Here is a 7,500-nt window from a genome sequence, read left to right on the forward strand (position 1 = left end):
CGTCTATGTGTGCCCTTTAGTTAAAAAAAAACCCCATCCAGATTGGACTTGTACTTTTTGATTTATTCACGTTTTGGTGTTTCAGCATATAGCCCAAGATGGCGTCCAACAAAGGTCAAATAAGGTTTTGAGGCCAGATAGAGGCATATAACCTGGTTAGTGGTGTTTGGCCTTTAGGCTTGTATGTCCCTTCATCCCATGAGAGAGAGTTTAGCCTTTTAAGCCTCTCTGTGTCCTCTCATTCCCAGAAAAAGTCATTTTACCGGTTAGGTCAAATAAGGCCTTGAGGCCTGTTTGTGACCTCTGATGCCCAGATAGAGGCATATAACCTGGTTAGGGGTGTTTGGCCTTTAGGCCTGTATGTCCCTTCATCCCATGAGAGAGAGTTTAGCCTTTTAAGCCTCTCTGTGTCCTCTCATTCCCAGAAAAAGTCATTTTACCGGTTAGGTCAAATAAGGCCTTGAGGCCTGTTTGTGACCTCTGATGCCCAGATAGAGGCATATAACCTGGTTAGGGGTGTTTGGCCTTTAGGCCTGTATGTCCCTTCATCCCATGAGAGAGAGTTTAACTTTTTAAGCCTCTCTGTGTCTTCTTATTCATAATCTTTTAATTTTTGGGTTACCGCTTGTATAGCAATCAGTATCCATCGTGAAATTTCAAAGTGTCCATAATGCACTCAGGTCGCCCCCGACAGAGAGAGGGCCGTAGTAGGGTGTTTCCATAGCGGGCATTAATATCAGAATGACCCTTAAATGCATTTAGGACCATATTTGAATTTTTGGGTTACCAGATGCACGTTTTCAATCACCAGGTGCACGGTTTCAATCACCAGGTGCACGGCTCTATTTCCTCCTCCAGCACTTGTCAAACAGTCCATAAAGCACCCAGGACGGCCCTGAGTGAAAGAGGGCCGTAGTAGGGTGCTCCTATAGCGGGCATTAAAATCAGAATGACCGTTAAATGCATTTATGACCATATTTGTGTTTTTGGGTTACCAGATGCACGGTTTCAATCACCAGGTGCACGGCTCTATTTCCTCCTCCAGCACTTGTCAAACAGTCCATAAAGCACCCAGGACGGCCCTGAGTGAAAGAGGGCCGTAGTAGGGTGCTCCTATAGCGGGCATTAAAATCAGAATGACCGTTAAATGCATTTATGACCATATTTGTGTTTTTGGGTTACCAGATGCACGGTTTCAATCACCAGGTGCACGGCTCTATTTCCTCCTCCAGCACTTGTCAAACAGTCCATAAAGCACCCAGGACGGCCCTGAGTGAAAGAGGGCCGTAGTAGGGTGCTCCTATAGCGGGCATTAAAATCAGAATGACCGTTAAATGCATTTATGACCATATTTGTGTTTTTGGGTTACCGCTTGTATAGCAATCAGTATCCATCGTGAAATTTCAAAGTGTCCATAATGCACTCAGGTCGCCCCCGACAGAGAGAGGGCCGTAGTAGGGTGTTTCCATAGCGGGCATTAATATCAGAATGACCCTTAAATGCATTTAGGACCATATTTGAATTTTTGGGTTACCAGATGCACGTTTTCAATCACCAGGTGCACGGTTTCAATCACCAGGTGCACGGCTCTATTTCCTCCTCCAGCACTTGTCAAACAGTCCATAAAGCACCCAGGACGGCCCTGAGTGAAAGAGGGCCGTAGTAGGGTGCTCCTATAGCGGGCATTAAAATCAGAATGACCGTTAAATGCATTTATGACCATATTTGTGTTTTTGGGTTACCAGATGCACGGTTTCAATCACCAGGTGCACGGCTCTATTTCCTCCTCCAGCACTTGTCAAACAGTCCATAAAGCACCCAGGACGGCCCTGAGTGAAAGAGGGCCGTAGTAGGGTGCTCCTATAGCGGCATTAAAATCAGAATGACCGTTAAATGCATTTATGACCATATTTGTGTTTTTGGGTTACCAGATGCACGGTTTCAATCACCAGGTGCACGGCTCTATTTCCTCCTCCAGCACTTGTCAAACAGTCCATAAAGCACCCAGGACGGCCCTGAGTGAAAGAGGGCCGTAGTAGGGTGCTCCTATAGCGGGCATTAAAATCAGAATGACCGTTAAATGCATTTATGACCATATTTGTGTTTTTGGGTTACCGCTTGTATAGCAATCAGTATCCATCGTGAAATTTCAAAGTGTCCATAATGCACTCAGGTCGCCCCCGACAGAGAGAGGGCCGTAGTAGGGTGTTTCCATAGCGGGCATTAATATCAGAATGACCCTTAAATGCATTTAGGACCATATTTGAATTTTTGGGTTACCAGATGCACGTTTTCAATCACCAGGTGCACGGTTTCAATCACCAGGTGCACGGCTCTATTTCCTCCTCCAGCACTTGTCAAACAGTCCATAAAGCACCCAGGACGGCCCTGAGTGAAAGAGGGCCGTAGTAGGGTGCTCCTATAGCGGGCATTAAAATCAGAATGACCGTTAAATGCATTTATGACCATATTTGTGTTTTTGGGTTACCGCTTGTATAGCAATCAGTATCCATCGTGAAATTTCAAAGTGTCCATAATGCACTCAGGTCGCCCCCGACAGAGAGAGGGCCGTAGTAGGGGTGTTTCCATAGCGGGCATTAATATCAGAATGACCCTTAAATGCATTTAGGACCATATTTGAATTTTTGGGTTACCAGATGCACGTTTTCAATCACCAGGTGCACGGTTTCAATCACCAGGTGCACGGCTCTATTTCCTCCTCCAGCACTTGTCAAACAGTCCATAAAGCACCCAGGACGGCCCTGAGTGAAAGAGGGCCGTAGTAGGGTGCTCCTATAGCGGGCATTAAAATCAGAATGACCGTTAAATGCATTTATGACCATATTTGTGTTTTTGGGTTACCGCTTGTATAGCAATCAGTATCCATCGTGAAATTTCAAAGTGTCCATAATGCACTCAGGTCGCCCCCGACAGAGAGAGGGCCGTAGTAGGGTGTTTCCATAGCGGGCATTAATATCAGAATGACCCTTAAATGCATTTAGGACCATATTTGAATTTTTGGGTTACCAGATGCACGTTTTCAATCACCAGGTGCACGGTTTCAATCACCAGGTGCACGGCTCTATTTCCTCCTCCAGCACTTGTCAAACAGTCCATAAAGCACCCAGGACGGCCCTGAGTGAAAGAGGGCCGTAGTAGGGTGCTCCTATAGCGGGCATTAAATCAGAATGACCGTTAAATGCATTTATGACCATATTTGTGTTTTTGGGTTACCAGATGCACGGTTTTCAATCACCAGGTGCACGGCTCTATTTCCTCCTCCAGCACTTGTCAAACAGTCCATAAAGCACCCAGGACGGCCCTGAGTGAAAGAGGGCCGTAGTAGGGTGCTCCTATAGCGGGCATTAAAATCAGAATGACCGTTAAATGCATTTATGACCATATTTGTGTTTTTGGGTTACCGCTTGTATAGCAATCAGTATCCATCGTGAAATTTCAAAGTGTCCATAATGCACTCAGGTCGCCCCCGACAGAGAGAGGGCCGTAGTAGGGTGTTTCCATAGCGGGCATTAATATCAGAATGACCCTTAATGCATTTAGGACCATATTTGAATTTTTGGGTTACCAGATGCACGTTTTCAATCACCAGGTGCACGGTTTCAATCACCAGGTGCACGGCTCTATTTTCCTCCTCCAGCACTTGTCAAACAGTCCATAAAGCACCCAGGACGGCCCTGAGTGAAAGAGGGCCGTAGTAGGGTGCTCCTATAGCGGGCATTAAAATCAGAATGACCGTTAAATGCATTTATGACCATATTTGTGTTTTTGGGTTACCAGATGCACGGTTTCAATCACCAGGTGCACGGCTCTATTTCCTCCTCCAGCACTTGTCAAACAGTCCATAAAGCACCCAGGACGGCCCTGAGTGAAAGAGGGCCGTAGTAGGGTGCTCCTATAGCGGGCATTAAAATCAGAATGACCGTTAAATGCATTTATGACCATATTTGTGTTTTTGGGTTACCGCTTGTATAGCAATCAGTATCCATCGTGAAATTTCAAAGTGTCCATAATGCACTCAGGTCGCCCCCGACAGAGAGAGGGCCGTAGTAGGGTGTTTCCATAGCGGGCATTAATATCAGAATGACCCTTAAATGCATTTAGGACCATATTTGAATTTTTGGGTTACCAGATGCACGTTTTCAATCACCAGGTGCACGGTTTCAATCACCAGGTGCACGGCTCTATTTCCTCCTCCAGCACTTGTCAAACAGTCCATAAAGCACCCAGGACGGCCCTGAGTGAAAGAGGGCCGTAGTAGGGTGCTCCTATAGCGGGCAATTAAAATCAGAATGACCGTTAAATGCATTTATGACCATATTTGTGTTTTTGGGTTACCAGATGCACGGTTTTCAATCACCAGGTGCACGGCTCTATTTCCTCCTCCAGCACTTGTCAAACAGTCCATAAAGCACCCAGGACGGCCCTGAGTGAAAGAGGGCCGTAGTAGGGTGCTCCTATAGCGGGCATTAAAATCAGAATGACCGTTAAATGCATTTATGACCATATTTGTGTTTTTGGGTTACCGCTTGTATAGCAATCAGTATCCATCGTGAAATTTCAAAGTGTCCATAATGCACTCAGGTCGCCCCCGACAGAGAGAGGGCCGTAGTAGGGTGTTTCCATAGCGGGCATTAATATCAGAATGACCCTTAAATGCATTTTAGGACCATATTTGAATTTTGGGTTACCAGATGCACGTTTTCAATCACCAGGTGCACGGTTTCAATCACCAGGTGCACGGCTCTATTTCCTCCTCCAGCACTTGTCAAACAGTCCATAAAGCACCCAGGACGGCCCTGAGTGAAAGAGGGCCGTAGTAGGGTGCTCCTATAGCGGGCATTAAAATCAGAATGACCGTTAAATGCATTTATGACCATATTTGTGTTTTTGGGTTACCAGATGCACGGTTTCAATCACCAGGTGCACGGCTCTATTTCCTCCTCCAGCACTTGTCAAACAGTCCATAAAGCACCCAGGACGGCCCTGAGTGAAAGAGGGCCGTAGTAGGGTGCTCCTATAGCGGGCATTAAAATCAGAATGACCGTTAAATGCATTTATGACCATATTTGTGTTTTTGGGTTACCGCTTGTATAGCAATCAGTATCCATCGTGAAATTTCAAAGTGTCCATAATGCACTCAGGTCGCCCCCCGACAGAGAGAGGGCCGTAGTAGGGTGTTTCCATAGCGGGCATTAATATCAGAATGACCCTTAAATGCATTTAGGACCATATTTGAATTTTTGGGTTACCAGATGCACGTTTTCAATCACCAGGTGCACGGTTTTCAATCACCAGGTGCACGGCTCTATTTCCTCCTCCAGCACTTGTCAAACAGTCCATAAAGCACCCAGGACGGCCCTGAGTGAAAGAGGGCCGTAGTAGGGTGCTCCTATAGCGGGCATTAAAATCAGAATGACCGTTAAATGCATTTATGACCATATTTGTGTTTTTGGGTTACCAGATGCACGGTTTCAATCACCAGGTGCACGGCTCTATTTCCTCCTCCAGCACTTGTCAAACAGTCCATAACGCACCCAGGACGGCCCTGAGTGAAAGAGGGCCGTAGTAGGGTGCTCCTATAGCGGGCATTAAAATCAGAATGACCGTTAAATGCATTATGACCATATTTGTGTTTTTGGGTTACCGCTTGTATAGCAATCAGTATCCATCGTGAAATTTCAAAGTGTCCATAATGCACTCAGGTCGCCCCCGACAGAGAGAGGGCCCGTAGTAGGGTGTTTCCATAGCGGGCATTAATATCAGAATGACCCTTAAATGCATTTAGGACCATATTTGAATTTTTGGGTTACCAGATGCACGTTTTCAATCACCAGGTGCACGGTTTCAATCACCAGGTGCACGGCTCTATTTCCTCCTCCAGCACTTGTCAACCAGTCCATAAAGCACCCAGGACGGCCCTGAGTGAAAGAGGGCCGTAGTAGGGTGCTCCTATAGCGGGCATTAAAATCAGAATGACCGTTAAATGCATTTATGACCATATTTGTGTTTTTGGGTTACCAGATGCACGGTTTCAATCACCAGGTGCACGGCTCTATTTCCTCCTCCAGCACTTGTCAAACAGTCCATAAAGCACCCAGGACGGCCCTGAGTGAAAGAGGGCCGTAGTAGGGTGCTCCTATAGCGGGCATTAAAATCAGAATGACCGTTAAATGCATTTATGACCATATTTGTGTTTTTGGGTTACCGCTTGTATAGCAATCAGTATCCATCGTGAAATTTCAAAGTGTCCATAATGCACTCAGGTCGCCCCCGACAGAGAGAGGGCCGTAGTAGGGTGTTTCCATAGCGGGCATTAATATCAGAATGACCCTTAAATGCATTTAGGACCATATTTGAATTTTTGGGTTACCAGATGCACGTTTTCAATCACCAGGTGCACGGTTTCAATCACCAGGTGCACGGCTCTATTTCCTCCTCCAGCACTTGTCAAACAGTCCATAAAGCACCCAGGACGGCCCTGAGTGAAAGAGGGCCGTAGTAGGGTGCTCCCTATAGCGGGCATTAAAATCAGAATGACCGTTAAATGCATTTATGACCATATTTGTGTTTTTGGGTTACCAGATGCACGGTTTCAATCACCAGGTGCACGGCTCTATTTCCTCCTCCAGCACTTGTCAAACAGTCCATAAAGCACCCAGGACGGCCCTGAGTGAAAGAGGGCCGTAGTAGGGTGCTCCTATAGCGGGCATTAAAATCAGAATGACCGTTAAATGCATTTATGACCATATTTGTGTTTTTGGGTTACCGCTTGTATAGCAATCAGTATCCATCGTGAAATTTTAAACAGTAAATAAAGCACTCAGGACGGGCCCCCATTGATAGAGGGCCGTAGTAGGGTGCTCCCATAGCGGGCATGGATGTCTGGAACACCTGCAAGTGTATTTAGAACCATATTTGAATTTTTGGGTTACCAGATGCACGTTTTCAATCACCAGGTGCACGGCTTTGAAAAGTGTGGACTCTGCCATTTTCCCGACCAATTTCTGTAATTTTCAAAAAATGATTAAAAATACTTCCCGAAGGGCTAGAGGTCCCAAATTTCGTCTCATACCCTCTCTCGTGATGGGCAACAATTGCAGCATATCAAAAACATTTCGCATCCATAGGCACCTATGTTTCCTGTAACATTCACTTTTTTCCCAAAACTTAAAACACGATTTTCTATTAAAATGTTTTATACAAAAACGGTTTTAATTAAATGTAAATGCTCGTCTATATGTGCCCTTTCGTTTTAAAAAACCCCCATCCAGATTGGATGTGTACTTTCTGATTTATTCACGTTTTGTGTTTAACCGAATTTTACCCCCAATTTCGGGGCGGACATACACCCTGTGCGGTTCCGGGATTATATCGATAAATTGGCCTGATCGTCAATGACACACTCGGGGGTGGGTCGACCAGACAGGTACCGGCGCGAAATCAGAAACCTGGTTTTTGACAACAAGACTTCCATGTCCT

This window comes from Oncorhynchus kisutch, unplaced genomic scaffold (assembly GCF_002021735.2).
Source record: "Oncorhynchus kisutch isolate 150728-3 unplaced genomic scaffold, Okis_V2 scaffold3287, whole genome shotgun sequence".
NCBI classification, from domain to species: domain Eukaryota; kingdom Metazoa; phylum Chordata; class Actinopteri; order Salmoniformes; family Salmonidae; genus Oncorhynchus; species Oncorhynchus kisutch.